We start from the raw sequence: 17,145 nt of genomic DNA on the forward strand, positions 1-17,145 counted from the left end.
CCGTTCGCGCTGTTTTGCCCATTTGTCCATCCAAATGGCCACGAAAAATTAAACTGACCATACTGGGATGATCCCCAACCTCCCTGGCATGTCCAGGTCAATTTTTGGCCCACAACACGCCTGAACCCTAGGCTAACCCCCAAAATCGTAGGCTATAGCACACCGATTTGGATTGAAAATGCCTCGTTCGCGCCGTTTCTCCCGTTTGTCCACCTAAATGGCCATGAAAAATTAAACGGACCTCACTGAGATGATCCCCAACCTCACTGGTATGCCCCGGTCGATATTTAGGCCACAGAATGCCTAAACCCCGAGCCCAACCCAGAAACTATGGGCTAAAGCACACCGATTTAGCCCAAAAATACCACGTTCGGGCCATTTCGCCCGTTTGTCCACCCAAATGGCCACGAAAAATTAAACGGACCTCTCTGGGCTGATCCCAAACCTCCCAGGCATGCCCCGATTAATTTTTAGCCCACAGCATGCCGGACCCTTGGGCCACCCTCAAAATCGTGGGCTATAGCACACCGATTTGGCCCGAAAATATCTCATTCGCGCCGTTACGCCCATTTATCCACCCAAATGGCCATAAAAAATTAAACAAGCCATACTGGAATGATCCCCAACCTCCCTGGCATGCCTCGGTTGATTTTGAGCCAACAGCACGCCCGGACCCCAAGCCCACCCCAAAAATCGTGGGCTATAGCACACAAATTTATCCTAAAAATGTCCTGTTCGCGCTGTTTTGCCCATTCGCCCACCTAAATACAACAACAACAAACCTATTGTATTCCCACATAGTGAGGTCTGGGGAGGGTAAGATGTACGCAGTCCATACCTCTACCTCTAAAGAAGTAGAAAGGTTGTTTCCGATAGACCCCCGGCCATTTGTCCACATAAATGGCAACAAAAAATTAAACAGACCTCACTGGAACGATCACCAACCTCTTTGGCACGCCCCAGTTGATGGCCCCCAGGATCCTCAGACCCTGGGTCCACCCTCAAAACCGTGGGCTATAGCACACCGATTTGGCCCTAAAAGACCCCATTTGCACCTTTTAGCCTGTTTGTCCGCCCAAATAGTCACGAAAAATTAAGCGGACCACACTGGGATGATCCCCAACTTCCCTGGCATGTCCTGGTCGATTTTTGACCTAGAACACACCCGAACCCCAAGCCTACCACCAAAATCATGGGCAATAACATACCGATTTGGCCCGAAAATGCCCCGTTCGTGCTGTTTTGCTCGTTTGTCCACCTAAATGGCCATAAATAATTAAACAGATTACAATGGGATGATCCCCAACTTCCATGGCATGTCCTGGCTAATTTTCGGCCCACAACACGCCTGGACCCTAGGCCCACCCCAAAATCGTGGGCTATAGCACACCGATTTTGCCCGAAAATGCCCCATTAGCGTCGTTTTGCCCGTTACTACATCAAAATGGCCATGAAAAATTAAACGGACCACATTAGGACGATCCCCAACCTCCCTAGCTTGACCCGGTTAATTTTAGCCCACAGCACGCCCGGACCCTGGGCCCAACCCCAAAACTGTGGGCTATAGCACACCGATTTGGCCCAAAAATGCCCCGTTCGCGCCGTTTCGCCCGTTTGTCCATCCAAATGGCCACAAAAAACTAAACGGACCACACCGGGATGATCCAAAACTTCCCTGGCATGTCCTGGTCAACTTTTGGCCAACAGCACACCCTGACCCTGGGACCACACCCGAAACCGTGGGCTATAGCACACTGATTTGGCCTGAAAATGCCCTGTTTGCACCGTTTCGCTCGTTTTTTCACCTAGATGGCCACGAAAATTAAATGGACCACACCGGGACGATCGCTAACCTCTTTGGCATGCCCCAGTCAATTTTCAGCCCAAAACATGCATGAACCCCAGGCCCACCCTGAAACCGTGGGCTATAGCACATCGATTTAGCCCAAAAATGTTCCATTCGCGATGTTTTGCCCGTTTGTCCACCTAAATAGCCACAAAAAATTAAAAGGACCACACTGGAACGATCCTCAATCTTTCTAGAATGCCTCGATCAGCTTTTGCCCCACAGCACGCTCGGACCCTGGGCCCACCCCTTAAACCATGGGCTATAACACACCAATTTTGCCCAAAAATGCCCCGTTTGCATCGTTTCGCCCATTTGTCCACCCAAATTGCAACGAAAAATTAAACGAACCGCACTGGGATGATCCTCGACCTCCCAGGCATGTGCTAAATGATTTTTAGCCCACAACATGCCAAGACCCCGGGCTCACCCCCAAAACCGTAGGCTATAGCATATCGATTTGGCCCGAAAATGCCTTTTTCGTGCCGTTTCGCCCGTTTGTCTACCCAAACGGCCACAAAAACTTAAACGAACCGTACTGGGATGATCCAAAATTTCCCTGGCAAGTCTCGATTAATTTTTAGCCCACAGCACGCCCGGAACCTGGGACAACCCCCGAAATTGTGGGCTATAGCACACTGATTTGGCCCGAAAATGCCCAGTTCACACCGTTTCGCTCATTTTTTCACCCAAATGGCCACAAAATTTTAAATGGACCACACTGGGATGATCGCTAACCTCTTTGGCATGCCCCAATTGATTTTCAGCCCATAGCACACTCGAACCCTGGGCCCACCCTTGAAACCATGGGCTACAGCACACCTATTTAGCCTAAAAATGCCTCATTCGCGGTGTTTCGCCCATTTGTCCACCTAAATAGTCACAAAAAATTAAACAGACCACACTAAAATAATCCCCAACCTCTTGGCATGCCTCGGTCAGCTTTTGGCCAACAGCATGCTCGAACTCTGGGCCCACCCCCAAAACCATGGGCTATAGCACACCCATTTGGCCCAAAAATACCCCAACCGCGCTGCTTTGCCCGTTTGTCCAGTCAAATGGCCACGAAAAATTAAACAGATCATACTGGGACTATTCCCAACCTCCCAGGCATGCGTCTAATGAGTTTTGGCCCACAGCATGCCAAGACCCTCGGTACACCCCCAAAACCGTAGGCTAAAGTACATCGATTTGGCCCGAAAATGCCCCGTTCGCGCCGTTTCTTCCGTTTGTCCACCCAAATGGCCATGAAAACTAAAACAGACAGCACTGAGAGGATCCCAAACCTCCCTAGCATGCCTTAATTAATTTTCATCCCATAGCACGCCCGAACCCCGATCCCAACCCCATAACTGATTGCTATAGCACACCGATATGGCCCAAAAATTCCCCGTTCATGTCGTTTCGACCGTTTATCCACCGACATGGCCACGAAAAATTAATGAGACCTCACTGGGATGATCTTCAACCTCCCTGGCATGCCCCAATCAATTTTCGGCCGACAGAGAGCTCGGACCCCAGGTCCACCCCCGAAACTATGGGCTATGGCACACCGATTTGGCCTGAAAATGGCCACAAAAATTAAACAGACCACACTGGGATGATCTCCAACCTTCCCGGCATGCCCCGATAGATTTTTGACCCACAGCACGCCTGGACCCTGGGCCCACCCAAAAAACCGTGGGCTATAGCACACCGATTTGGTCCAAAAATGCCCCATTCATGCCGTTTCGCCCGTTTCTCGATACAAATGACCACAAAAAATTAAACAGAGTACACTGGACGATCCCTAACCTTTCGGCAGGCCCCGATTAATTTTGGACCCACAGCATGCTCGGACCTCGAGTCCACCCCCAAAATCGCGCACTATAACACATTGATTCGGCCCAAAAAGGCCCTGTTCGTTCTGCTTCGCCCGTTTGTCCACCCAAATGGTAACAAAAAATTAAATGGACCACACTGGGACAACCACCAACATGCCTGGCACGCCCCGGTTAATTTTTGACCCACAGCACACCCGGACCCCAGGTCCACCCTTATAACCGTGGACTATAGCATATCTATTTAGCCCGAAAATGCCCCATTCGTGTCGTTTCGCTCGTTTGTCCACCCAAATATCCATGAAAAATTAAAAGGACCATACTGGATGATCCCCAATCTCCCTGGCATGCCTTGGCTAATTTTTAGCCCACAGCACGCCCGGACCCCGAGCCCACCCCAAAAACCGTGGGATATAGCACACCGATTTGGCCCAAAAATGCCTCATTCGCGCCGTTTTGCCCGTAGGTCCGCCCAAATGGCCACAAAAAATTAAAAGAACCACATTAGGACGATTCCCAACATCCCTGGCACACCCCGATTGATTTTTCGCCCACAACACGCTCGAACCCTGAGCCCACCCCCGAAACCGTGCCCAATAGCACATCGATTTGGCCCAAAATACCCCGTTCCTGCCATGTCATCGTATATCTACCCAAATGGCCACAAAAAATTAAACAGACCATACTGAAATGATCCCCAACCTCCCTAGTACGCCCCAGTTGATTTTTGACCCACAACACGCCCGGATCCCTGGCCCAACCCTGAATTCGTGGGCTTTAGCACATCGATTTTTCCTTAAAATGCCCCGTTCGAACTGTTTTGCCCGTTTGTCCACCCAAATTACCATGAAAAATTAAACGGAACATACAGAGATGATCCTCAACCTCCCAGGAATGCCCCGACTAATTTTTGGCCCACAGCACATCCGGACCCTGGGCCCACCCCTAAAAACTTGGGCTATTGCACACCGATTTGGCCTAAAAATGCCCTCGTTCGAGCCGTTTTGCTTATTTTTCCACCCAAATGGCCACAAAAAATTAAACGGACCTCACTGGGACTATCCCCAACCTCCCTGGCACACACTAGTTGATTTTCAGCCCACAGCACACCCGAACCCCGAGTCCACCCCTAAAACCGTGGGCTATAGCACACCTATTTACACTAAAAATGCCCCGTTCGCGCCGTTTCACCCGTTTCTCCACTCAAATAGCCACTAAAAAATAAACTGATCATACTAGAACGATCCCCAACCTCCTTGGCACTCCTTGTTGATTTTTGGCCCACAGCAGGCCTGAAACCTAGGCCCACCTCTAAAATCGTGGAATATAGCTCAGCGAATTGTCTTGAAAATCTCCCATTTGCGTCGTCTCGCCCGTTTGTCCGCCCAAATGGCTACGAAAAACTAAACGAACCACACTGGGATGATCCCCAACCACCCTGGCATGCCCCGATCAATTTTTGACTTACAACACGATCGGACCTCAGGCCAACCTCCAAAATCGTGGGCTATAGCACACTGATTTTGCCCGAAAATGCCCCTTTCAAGCTGTTTCGCCAGTTTGTCCATCCAAATTGCCACAAAAAATTAAACGAACCATACTGGGATGATCTCCAAGCTCCTTAGCATGCCCCGGTCGATTTTTGACTCACAGCATGCCCGGACCCCGAGCTCACCCTCAAAACCATGGGATATAGCACATTGATTTGGCCTGAAAATGCCCTATTCTCACCGTTTAGCCTATTTGTCCACACAAATGGCCTCAAAAATTAAATAGACCACACTAGGATGACACCCAACCTTCCTGGCACACCCCGATCGAACTTCAGCCAACAACACGGCCGGACCCCGAACCCACCCTCAAAATTGTGGGCTATAACACACTAATTTGGCCCAAAAATGCCCCATTTGCGCTGTTTTGCCCATTTGTCCACCCAAATGGCCACAAAAAATTAAACGAGCCATACTGGAATGATCCTCAACCTCCCTGGCATGCCTCGGTTGATTTTCGGCACACAGCACGCCCGAACCCCAAGCCCACCCCAAAAACCGTGGGCTATAGCACACAAATTTATCCTAAAAATGCCCTGTTCGCGCTGTTTTGCCCATTTGTCCACCTAAATAAAACAACAACAAACCTAGTATATTCCCACATAGTGAGGTTTGGGGAGGGTAAGATGTACGCAGTCCATACCTCTACCTCTAAAGAAGTAGAAAGGTTGTTTCCGATAGACCCCCGGCCATTTGTCCACCTAAATGGCAACAAAAAATTAAACGAACCTCACTGGGATGATCTCCAACCTCTTTGGCATGCCCCAGTTGATTTATGGCGCCCAGGACGCTCGGACCCTGGGTTCACCCTCAAAACCGTGGGCTATAGCACACCGATTTGGCCCGAAAATATCCCGTTTGCGTCTTTTATCCTGTTTGTCCACCCAAATAGCCACGAAAAATTAAGCGGACCACACTGGGATGATCCCCAACTTCCCTGGCATGCCCTAGCCGATTTTTGACCTAGAACAGGCCCGAACCCCAAGCCTACCACTGAAATCGTGGGCAATAACATACCGATTTGGCTCGAAAATGCCCCGTTCGTGCTGTTTCACTTGTTTGTCCACCCAAATGGCCACAAATATTTAAACGAACTACAATGGGATGATCCCCAACTTCTATGTCATGTCCTGGTTGATTTTCGGCCCACAGCACGCCCGGACCCTAGGCCCACCCCAAAATCGTGGGCTATAGCACACCGATTTTGCCTGAAAATGCCCCATTAACATCGTTTTACCCATTTTTCCACCAAAATGGACATGTAAAATTAAACGGACCATACTAGGACGATCCCCAACCTCCTTGGCTTGACCCGATAAATTTTGGCCCACAGCACGCCTATAACACGCACGAACCCAAGGCCCACCCCTGAAACCGTGGGCTATAGCACACCGATTTAGCTCAAAAATGTTCCATTCACGGTGTTTTGCCCATTTGTCCACCTAAATGGCCACAAAAAATTAAACGGACCATACTGGAACGATCCTCAATCTCTCTGGCATGGTTCGGTCGGCTTTCGGCCTACAGCACCCTCGGACCCTGGGCCCACCCCCAAAATCATGGGCTATAGCACACTGATTTTGCCCAAAAATGCCCCGTTCGCATCATTTCGCCCATTTGTCCACCCAAATGGCAACGAAAAATTAAACGGACTACACTGGGATGATCCCCGACCTCCCAGGCATGTGCCGGATGATTTTTGGCCCACAAAATGCCAAGACCCCGGGCTCACCCCTAAAACCGTAGGCTATAGCATACCGATTTGGCCTGAAAATGCCTTGTTGTGCTATTTTGCCCGTTTGTCTACCCAACCTCCCTGGATGCCCCGATCAATTTTTGGCCGACAGCACGCTCGGATCCCGGCTCCACCGCCAAAACTATGGGCTATGGCACACCGATTAGGCCCGAAAATGACCACAAAAAATTAAACGAGCCACATTGGGATGATCCCCAACCTCCCCGGTATGCCCCAGTAGATTTTCGGCCCACAGCACACCTGGACCCTGGGCCCACCCCAAAAATCGGGGGATATAGCACACTGATTTAGCCCAAAAATACCCCGTTCATGCCGTTTCGCCCTCCATACAAATGACCATGAAAAATTAAACGGAGCACACTAGATGATCCCTAACCTCCCAGCAGGCCCCGATTGATTTTGGACCCACAGCATGCTCGGACCCCGAGTCCACCCCCGAAATCGTGCACTATAACACATCGATTCGGCCCGAAAATGCCCCATTTGCATCGTTTCGCCCGTTTATCCACTCAAATAGTAACAAAAGATTAAACAAACCACACTGGGACGACTGCCAACATGCCTAGCATGCCCTGGTTAATTTTGGGCCTACATCACACCCGGACCCCGATCCCACCCTTATAACCGTGGACTATAGCACATCGATTTAGCCCAAAAATGCCCCGTTCGCGCCGTTTCGCTCGTTTGTCCACCCAAATGGCCATCATAAATTAAAAGGACCACACTGGGACGATCCCCAACCTCCCTGGCACACCTCAGTTGATTTTTAGCCCACAGCACGCCCAGACCCCGAGCCCACCCCAGAAACCATGGGGTATAGCACACCGATTTAGCCTGAAAATGCCCCATTCACTTCGTTACGCCCGTTTGTCCACCCAATTAACCAGGAATAATTAAACAGACCACACTGGGACGATCCCCAATCTCCCTGACATGCCCCAGTTGACTTTCGGCCTACACATGCCCGAACCCCAGGCCCTTCCTCAAAACTGTGGGCTATAGTGCACCGATTTGTTTCAAAAATGCTCCCTTTGCACCGTTTAGACTTTTTGTATACCCAAATGGCCACGAAAAATTAAACGGACCATATTGGGATGATCCCCAACCTCCCTGGCATGCCTCAGTCGATTTTCGGCCCACAACACGCTCGGACCCCGGAACAACCCTTGAAACTGTGCGCTATAGCATACCGATTTAGCCCGAAAATGCTCCATTTGCGTTGTTTCACCCATTTGTCCACCCAAATGGCCGCAAAAAAATTATACGGACCACACTGGGGTGATCACCAACCTCCCTGGCACGCCCCAATCAAATTTTAGCCCACAGCACACCAGAACCCTAGGCCCACCACAGAATGTATAGGCTATAGCACACCGATTTAGCACAAAAATGCCTAATACGGGCTGTTTTACCCGTTTTTCCACCCAAATAGCCATAAAAAATTAAACAGGCCACACTGGAACGATCCCCAATTTCCCTAGCATACCCCGATCAATTTTTAGCCCACAGCATGCCCTGAACCCGGCCCAACCCCAAAACCGTGAACTATAGCACATCGATTTGGCCCAAAAATGCCCTGTTTACGTCGTTTCGCCTGTTTGTCCATACAAATGGCCATGATAAATTAAACGAACCACACTGGGATGATCCCCAACCTCCCTGGCATGCCCCATCAACTTTTGGCCCACAGCACGCCTGGACCCCGAGCCCACCCCCAAAACCGTGGACTATAGCACACCGATTTGGCTCGAAACTGCCCCGTTCGCGCCATTTTGCCCGTTTGTCTACCCAAATGGCCACGAAAAATTAAATGGACCGCATAGGGACGATCCCCAACATCCCTGGCACGCCTCGACTGATTTTTGGCCTACAGCACACGCGAACCTCAGGCCCACCCCTGAATCGTAGGCTACAGCACACCAATTTAGCTCGAAAATGCCCTGTTTGGACTGTTTCACCCGTTTGTCCAACCAAATAGTCACGAAAAATTAAACGGACCACACTGGGATGATCCCCAACCTCCTTGACATACCCCGATCAACTTTCGGCCCACAGCACGCCCGTACCCTCGGCTCACCCCTAAAACCGTGGCCTATAGCACACCGATTTGGCCCGAAACTATTTTGCCCGTTTGTCCACCTAAATGGCCACGAAAAATTAAACGAACCACACTTCGACGATCCCCATCCTCCCTGGCATGCCCTGGTCTATTTTTGGCCACAGAACTATCGGCCCCTGGGCCCACCCCAAAAACCGCGAACAATAACACACTGATTTGACCCAAAAATGCCCCGTTTGTGCCGTTTCGCCCGTTTGTCCACTAAAATTACCCCGAAAAATTAAACAGACCACACTGGGACGATCTCCAACTTACCTGGCACACCCTGGTCAACTTTCGACACACAGCACGCCCGAATCCTGGGCCCACCCCCCAAACCGTGGGCTATAACACACTAATTTTGCCCGAAAACGCCCCGTACGCGCCGTTTCGCCAGTTTGTCCATCCAAATAGCCACGAAAAATTAAACGGACCATACTGGGACGATCCCCAACCTCCCTGACATGCCCCGATCGATTTTTGGCCCACAACACACCCGAATCCCATGCCCACTCCTAAAACCGTAGGCTATAACACACCGATTTCGCCTAAAAATGCCCTGTTTACGTTGTTTTGCCCATTTGTCCACCCAAATGGCCTCAAAAAATTAAACGAACCACACTAGGACGATCCCCAACCTCCCTCGCATACCCGGGTCGATTTTCGACCCACTGCACGCCCAGATCCCGGACCCACCCCTAAAACCGTAGGCTATAGCACATTGATTTTGCCCAATAATGCCCCTTTTGTGCCGTTTTGCAAATTTTTCCACCCAAATGGCCACGAAAAATTAAACGGACCACATTGGGATGATCCCTAATATTCCTGGCACGCCCCGGTCGATTTTCAGCCCACAGCACACCCTAACCCCAGGCCCACCACTGAAATTGTGTGCTATAGAACACCGATTTGGCCCGAAAAAGCATCATTCACCCCGTTTCGTCCGTTTGTCCACCCAAATGGCAAATAAAAATTAAACGAACCACACTGGGATGATCCCCAATCTCCCTGACATACCTCGGTTGATTTTCGGCCAACAACACACATGGACCCTGTGCCCACCCCCGAAACTGTGGGCTATAGCAATCCGAATTGGCCCAAAATGCTCCGTTCATGCCGTTTTGCCCGTTTGTCCATCCAAATGGCCACAAAAAAAATAAACGAACCGCACAGGAACAATCCTCATCCTCCCTGACATGCCACGATCGATTTTTGGCCCACAGCACGCCCGTACCCTGGTCCCACCCCTAAAATCAAAGGATATACCTCATTTTTTTAGCCCGAAAATGCCCCGTTCGTGCCGTTTAGCCTGTTTTTCCACCCAAATGGCCACGAAAAATAAAACGGACCACACTAGGACGATCCCCACCCTCCCTGGCATGCCCCAATCGATTTTCGGCCAACAGCACGCTCGGACCCCGGGCCCACCCCAAAACTATGGCTAATAGCACACCAATTTGGCTCAAAAATGTCCTGTTCTTGTTGTTTCGCCCGTTTGTCCACTCAAATGGACACAAAAAACTAAATGGACCACAGTGGGACAATCCCCAACTTCCCTGGCACGCCCCGATTAATTTTTAGCCAACAGCACGCCCGGACCCCAGGCCCACCCCCAAAATCGTGGGCTATATCACACCGATTTGGCCCGAAAATGCCCTGTTCGTGCCATTTCGCCCGTTTTTCCACCCAGATGGCCACAAAAAATTAAACGGACCACACTAGAACGATCCCCAACCCGAAAATGCCCTGTTCGCGCCGTTTCGCCCGTTTGTCTCCCCAAATGGCCATGAATAATTAAACAGACCATACTGGGACGATCCCCAACCTCCCTGATACGCCCCAGTTGATTTTCGGCCCATAGCATGCATAGACCCATGGGCCACCCCCAAAACCGTGGGCTATAACACACCTATTTGGCTCAAAAATGCTCCGTACGCGCCTTTTTGCCCGTTTGTCCACCCAAATTGCCACGAAAAATTAAACGGACTACACTGGGACGGTCCCCAACCTCCCTGGCACGCCCTGGTTGATTTTCAGAACACAGTACGCTCGAATCCCAGGCCTACCCCCTATACCATAGGATATAGCACACCGATTTCACCCGAAAATATCTCGTTTGCGTTGTTTCACCTGTTTGTCCGCCCAAATGGCCACGAAAAATTAAACAATCCACACTGGGACAATTGTCAAACTCTCAGCACGCCCCGATCAATTTTCAGCCCACAGCACGCCCGACCTCGGGCCCACCCCCAAAATCGTGGGCTATAGCACACACATTTGACCCGTAAAAGCCCCGTTCATGCCGTTTTGCCCGTTTGTCCACCCAAATGGCCATGACATATTAGACGGATCACACTGGGACGATCTCCAACCTCTGTGGCACGCCCCGGTCAATTTTTGGCCCACAGCACACCCGGACCTCGAGGCGACCACCAAAATCGTGCCCAATATAGCACACTGATTTGGCCCAAAAATGCCCTGTTCGCGCCGTTTAGCCCATTTATCCGCACAAATGGCTACAAAAAATTAAACAGACCACACTGGGACGATCCCCAACCTCCCTGGCATGCCCCGATCTATTTTTGGCCTACAACACGCCCGGACCCAGGCCGACCCCCGAAACCATGGGCTATAACACACCGATTTGGCCCAAAAATGCCCTGTTCGCATCGTTTCGCCCGTTTGTCAACCCAAATGGCCAAGAAAAATTAAACAGACCATAATGGGACGATCCCTAACTTTTCTGGCATACCCCGATCAATTTTTAGCCCAAACCCCCATTCCACCCCCGAAACTTTGGGCTATAGCACAACAATTTGGCTGGAAAATGCCTCGTTCACGCAGTTTCGCCCGTTTGTAAACACAAATGGCCAAAAAAAAATTAAACGGACCACATTGGATGATCCCTAACCTCCCTAGCCGCCCTGACCAATTTTCGGCCCTCAGCACGCCCAGATCCTGGGCCCACCCCTGAAACTATGGACTATAGCACACCGATTTGGCCCGAAAATACCCCGTTCATGCCGTTTCACCCGTTTGTCCACCCAAATGACCACAAAAAATTAAACGGACCACACTGGGACGATCCCCAACCTCCCTGGCATGGCTCGGTCGATTTTCGACATATACCACGCCCGGACCCTGGGCCCACCCCCAAAACCGCTGGCTATAGCACACCGATTTTGCCCAAAAATGCCCCGTTCGCGCTGTTTTGCCCGTTTGTCCACCCAAATGGCCACAAAAAAATAAACGGACCACACTGGGATAATCCCCAACCTTCCTGGAATTTCCTGATTGATTTTTGGCCCACAGCACGTCCGGACCCCGGGCTCACCCCCAAAATTATGGGCTATACCACACCGATTTGGTCCAAAAATGCCCCGTTCACATTGTTTCGCTCGTTTGTCCACCCAAATGGCCACAAAAATTTAAACGGACCACACTGGAATGATCGCCAACCTCCCTGGCACGCCCCGATCGATTCTCGGCCTACAGCATACCCGAATCCCGGGCGCGCCCCTGAAATCATAGGCTATAGCACATCAATTTATTTCGAAAATGCCCTGTTTACGCCGTTTCAACCATTTGTCCACCCAAATAGCCATGAAAAATTAAACGGACCACACTAGGACAATCCCCAACCTCCCTGGCACGGCCCGATCGATTTTTGGCCTACAACACGCCCGGACCCCGGGCCGATCGCCAAAATCGTTGCTATAGCACACCGATTTGGATCGAAAATGCCCCGTTCTCGCCGTTTTGCTCGTTTGTCCACCCAAATGGCCACAAAAAAATTAGACGGACCACACTGGGACGATCCGCAACCTCTGTGGCATGCCCTGGTCAATTTTCGGCCCACAATACACCCGGACCTCTAGGCGACCACCAAAATCGTAGGCTAAGCACACTGATTTGGCCCGAAATGCCCCGTTCGCACCGTTTAGCCCGTTTATCTATACAATTGGCCATAAAAAATAAAACGAACCACACTGAGATGATCCCCAACCTCCCTGGCACTCCCCGGTATAATTTCGGCCCACAACACGCTCGTACCCAGGCCCACCCCTAAAACCACGGGCTATAGCACACCGATTTGGCCCGAAAATGCCCCATTTTGGTCGTTTCGCCCGTTTGTCCACCCAAATGACCACGAAAAATTAAAAGAATCACAATGGGATGATCCCTAAATTTACTGGCCTACCTCGGTCAATTTTCAGCCCAAACCACGCTCGGACCCCCGGCCCACCCCCGAAACTTTTGCCTATAGCATACCGATTTGACTCAAAAATGCCTCGTTCGCGTAGTTTCGCCCGTTTGTAGACCCAAATGGACACAAAAAATTAAACAGACCACATTGGATGATCCCCAACCTCCCTGGCAAGCCCCGATCGATTTTCGGCCCACAGCACACCCGAACCCCGAGCCCACCCCGAAACCGTGGACTATAGCACACTGATTTGCCCCAAAAATTCCCCATTTGCGCTGTTTCGCCCATTTGTCCACCCAAATGGCAACAAAAAATTAAACTGACCACACTGAGACGATTCTCAACCTCTCTGGCACGCCCTGATCGATTTTCAGCCCACAGCACGCCTGAACCCCTGGCCCACCCCCAAAATTGTGCGTTATAGCACACTAATTTGGCCCAAAAATACCCTGTTTGTGCTGTTTAGCCCGTTTATCCATCCAAATAGCCACGAAAAATTAAACGGACCACACTAGGACAATCCCCAACCTCCCTGGTACAGCCCGGTCGATTTTCGTCCTACAGCACGCCCAGACACCGGGCCCGCCCCCAAAACCGTGGGCTATAGCACACCAATTTAGATCAAAAATGCCCTGTTCGTGCCGTTTTGCCCGTTTGTCCACCCAAATGGCCACGAAAAATTAGGCGGACCACACTGGGATGATCCCCAACCTCCGTGGCACGCCCCGATCAATTTTCGGCCCACAGCACACCCGGACCTCGAGCCGACCACCAAAATCATGGGCTATAGTACATTGATTTGGTCCGAAAATGCTCCATTCGCGCCGTTTAGCCCGTTTATCCACACAAATTGCCACAAAAAATTAAACAGACCACACTGGTACGATCCCTAACTTTCCTGGCACACCCCGGTCAATAATCAGTCCAAAGTACACTTGGACCCCTGGCCCACCCCCGAAACTTTGGCCTATAGCACACCGATTTGGCCCTAAAATGTCTCGTTCGCGCAGTTCGCCCGTTTGTAGACCCAAATGGCCACAAAAATTAAACGGACCGTACTGGATGATCCCCAACCTCCCTGGCATGGCCCGATCGATTTTTGGCCCACAGCACGCCTAGATCCGGGTCCCACCCCTGAAATCGTGGACTATAGCGCACTAATTTAGCCCAAAAATGCCCCGTTCGCGTCGTTTCGCCCGTTTGTCCACCCAAATGGCCACAAAAAAATTAGACGAACCATACTGGGACGATCTCCAACCTCCTTGGCATGCCCCGGTCGATTTTCGGCCCACAGCACGCCCGAACCCCGGGCCCACCCCCAAAATCATGGGCTATAGCACACCGATTTGGCCAAAAAAATACCTCGTTCGCGCCGTTTCGTCCGTTTGTCCACCCAAATGGCCACGAAAAAATAAACAAACCACACTGGGATGATCCCCAACCTCCCTGGCATGCCCCGATCAATTTTTGGCCAACAGCACGTCCGAACCCCGGGCTCACCCCCTAAATCGTGGGCTATAGCACACCAATTTGGCCCAAAAATGCTCCGTTTGTGCCATTTTACCCATTTGTCCACCCAAATGGCCACAAAAATTTAAACAGACCACACTGGGATGATCTCCAACCTCCCGGCATGCCCCGATTGATTTTTAGCCCACAGCATGCCCGAACCCCTGGCTCACCCCTGAAATCGTAGGCTATAGCACACCAATTTTGCCCGAAAATGCCCTGTTCGTGCCACTTCGCCTGTTTGTCCACTCAAATAGCCACGAAAAATTAAACGGACCACACTAGGACAATCCCCAACCTCCCTGGCACGGCCCGATCGATTTTCGGCCTACAGCACGCCCGAACCCCAGGCCTACCCCCAAAACCGTGAGCTATAGCACACCGATTAGGACCAAAAATGCCCCGTTCGCTCCGTTTCATCCGTTTGTCCACCCAAATGGCCACGAAAAATTAAACGGACCATACTAGGACGATCTCCAACCTCCCTGGCTCGCCTCGATCGATTTTTGGCCCACTACACGCCCTGACCTGAGGCCCACCCCTTAAACCGTGGACTATGGCACACCAATTTTACTCGAAAATGCCTCGTTCATGCCGTTTTGCCAGTTTGTCCACCCAAATGGCCACGAAAAATTAAACGAACCAGACTGGGACGATCCCCAACCTCCCTAGCACGCCCTGATCAATTTTCAGCCTACAGCACACCCACTGAAACGAGCTAAAAATGGCTTGTACACGTCGTTTTTCCCGTTTGACCACCAAAATGGCCCCTGCGGCCCAGGTTGACCACCCATATTCGTTCCACAGCCCGTTGGGGGCAGCATATTGATTTTTGCCTAGATCCAACATGGAGCCTCGGGCCCACCCATCGAAACGATCAAAAAATGGCACATTCGCATTGTTTCGCCCGTTTGACTACCAAAATGGTCCAAACATCTACTCCATAGCCCGTCGGGGGTCCTCCTGTTGATATTTGCGCAGATCCAGCACTAGCCCCCAGCCACCCACTGAACCCTAGGCTAACACCCACCCAAATGAGCCAAAAACTTTATCCGCGATTTATCAATTCTTACTATTTCACTTATATTTTTTTAAAGAAATCTTTGTCCGTCTCTCCAAAGTAACACAATTCATTTAATAGTTCGTTACGAGTGGACCCAAGAAGTTTCGCCCAAAAAGCATCTATACGCCCTCATCCCCCATTAATCCTTAGGCTAACGCACACGAAAAACCGTAAAAAATCCTCAATTCCTACTATTTCGCTCATATGTCTTAAAAAATTATTCATCTCTCCATAGCAGCACAATTCATTTAATAGGTCTTCACAAGCAGACCCAGAAAGTTCCGCCCAAAACACATCCGAACGATTGCACAAACATGATAAGAGCGACAAATTTCACACATGCATACCTCATTTATGAGTGTGGAGCAATTGTCGACCCACGCAATACCATTCATGCAATTGAGACAACTGTCGGCCATGCAAATACCTTATATGCATGCACAACATGTGTCTTTGTCGCATCATGCTTATCGACACGTACCACACCAACTCATCAGTATGCTGACACTTTATCGTGTAAATACCTCCTAGTTAAGAAATTGTCATTTTAAGCCTCTATTTTCTATCAAAATTAAAAATATTTGCCGAAAACTTACTTTATAAATCTTGATCAATATCTTTAATTAAAACTTTTAATTATTTATGAAACCCAATATATATCTTACAAAAGTTGCCAATGAAAAGGACCGAGGGGAGTTACATACTTGCATAACGTTACTATGCTTTTTAAATTCAAAATCTTCTTAATTTACTCATTTATTATCTCTTTCCATTTAATTAATTATACATTTGACTTCGACACTTTCTCTTGAAAATTGAAACAGTACTTGACCAGCAAATTAATTAGTACTTAATTAATTAAAGTTGATAGCTTCTAGGTCTTACATTTAAATACTGCAACAAATCATTTTCTTTCAGTACTTAGACTCAATTATTTCTAGATTTTAGTTCTGGTCCTTATAATATCTGATTAATTATATGCAGCCTTCAATTATAAAAATATATATTTTTGATTTATTTTTTTCTATATTGGTCCCACCTCAATTTATCACTATATTTTATTTAGATCTCAATCAAAGATTTGATCCAATTATAAAAATATATATTTTTTTATAATTAAACACTCGTACACGTAAAGAGTATTTCTATTAGCTAAGCACTTTCAGTTAGAAATTTTTAACAACTTTTGTGTATGTATCAAACATTCTTTATATAGATCAATTCACTTACATAAATCAATTCATATATATATATATACACACATTTAGTAAGAAAACTTCATCAAACGTTCAGATG

Source organism: Capsicum annuum, chromosome 10, assembly GCF_002878395.1.
Source record: "Capsicum annuum cultivar UCD-10X-F1 chromosome 10, UCD10Xv1.1, whole genome shotgun sequence".
NCBI lineage: Eukaryota > Viridiplantae > Streptophyta > Magnoliopsida > Solanales > Solanaceae > Capsicum > Capsicum annuum.